The following is a 2,101-nucleotide window of genomic DNA, read 5'->3' on the forward strand; positions in this document are numbered from 1 at the left end:
TGCTTCAATATCATAATTAACCTGCTGCATAATTCATTAGCTCATACTTATTTTTATTCATATTGATGATGATAATCATTATACCACAAAAAAGCTCTTATGCCACGTATAGTAAACGGCCCTTAAAGCCTTATCACAATTGGAATATATAAATCACATTTACTTACAGAAAATTCTCCTTCTTTTAATTGATATGTATCACATGATAATCGCTATGCCAAATTTCAGCAACTAGTGGAAAATTGTGGATCGGCCTCTCGTATTTCAACTGACACAATGCTACCTGTGGAAGACGAAGAATTATTACGTGAATCAAATGCAACTGAAGAGCTATAAATCGGGCACCGACGTACATCATGAATCTGCCTTTACATCCATGCAGAGTGACTGAAGGTTGCAGCACAGCATCGTTCTCCTTGAAAAAGTCTCGTTTAGCCTAATGAATGGCGCATTCAGCACTGAATTGCTGACTTTTTCATGAAGCATTTCTGTGGCCCACATGAAGGAATTTTAGAAAACGCCATACGGAACATCTCAGAACGTTGAAAAGTAATAACTCCCATTCAAATTTTGCTGATCAAGTAATAACACAGACGTACCTTCCAACGAGCATAGAAATTGGTTTAAAAATTCTTAGCCCGCATCTCGTGGTCGTGCGGTAGCGTTCTCGCTTCCCACGCACGGGTTCCCGGGTTCGATTCCCGGCGGGGTCAGGGATTTTCTCTGCCTCGTGATGGCTGGGTGTTGTGTGCTGTCCTTAGGTTAGTTAGGTTTAAGTAGTTCTAAGTTCTAGGGGACTGATGACCATAGATGTTAAGTCCCATAGTGCTCAGAGCCATTTGAAAAATTCTTAAAACTAGTAACAACCTCACCGAAAATTAACAATAAAAGAAAAATATCACATCGCCTCCCCACCAGAAAAATAGTCCATACAATTTACTCTGCCTGCCTCTCAATAACTCTCACCCTCCCACTTCTCTCTCTGTCTCTCTGTGTATTTATTTATCTATCTATCTCTCTATGTTTGCCTCTCACCCCCCCCCCCGCCCCACACTCACACACACACACACACGCACGCATAAGGAAACTTTAAATGCCAACAACGCTTTAAATCAACGCGTCACACCCCAAACGAAGACGAAACCAAACAGATGAACACTAGACAGACATAACAACACGTGAAATGGTGGCAGAAACTTTCTGCTTGGCTGACATATTATAGAAAAAACTTGTATAGCGACTACAGAAAAGAAATAAGCGTGTTAACAGGGCACAATCAAGCAAAAAAAAAAAAAAAAAAAAAAAAAAACACTACATCAAAAGCGTTAAGTAACGTTACATATAGTGATTCCCAATCGCAAATAAACAATAGATACAAAAATAAATAACGTTTAATTGTTAGCAGATGTAGAATTCAAATTTTCAAATTGCTCTGAGCACTATGGGACTCAACTTCTGAGGTCATTAGTCCCCTAGAACTAGTTAAACCTAACTAACGTAAGGACATCACAAACATACATGCCCGAGGCAGGATTCGAACCTGCGACCGTAGCGGACACGCGGTTCCAGACTGAAGCGCCTAGAACCGCACGGCCACACCGGCCGGCTGCAGATGTAGAATACTCGGTAGATTTATAGTTACCAGAACACATAATTAATACCGTCATATCGTCAGGTGAGGTGCGTATATCCCCATTATTTCAAATTCAGTGTAAAACCAAAATGTTTAAAAATATCGTAAATGAACAATATATAACGCTTAAACTCAGTGACATATCTTAGCCTTCTACTGTATGCCATATAATGTAAAATATTTGACATTTAAAATGGCTTATGTAAATACTTTGGTGGTAAAATTTCCTATAAACTAAACAAGAGATTAACCTATAACAATAATCCCACTGAAGATAGATTACAAAGCGTTGAAACATGTCTGAGTAAAAAGAAAACTATAAAATGGTGTCTTGAACGAGACAGAATTCCTTTCCAGATTAGAAATTTATGTTTGCAATACTAACCATAAAACGACAAAGATTTGCAGCTACAAAGAAGGCTTTTATGGAATGGCAAAAAACTTTGCAAGTTGTGTGAATTTTTCTTA

The sequence above is a fragment of the Schistocerca cancellata genome, chromosome 6 (assembly GCF_023864275.1).
Source record: "Schistocerca cancellata isolate TAMUIC-IGC-003103 chromosome 6, iqSchCanc2.1, whole genome shotgun sequence".
Taxonomy (NCBI): Eukaryota; Metazoa; Arthropoda; class Insecta; order Orthoptera; family Acrididae; genus Schistocerca; species Schistocerca cancellata.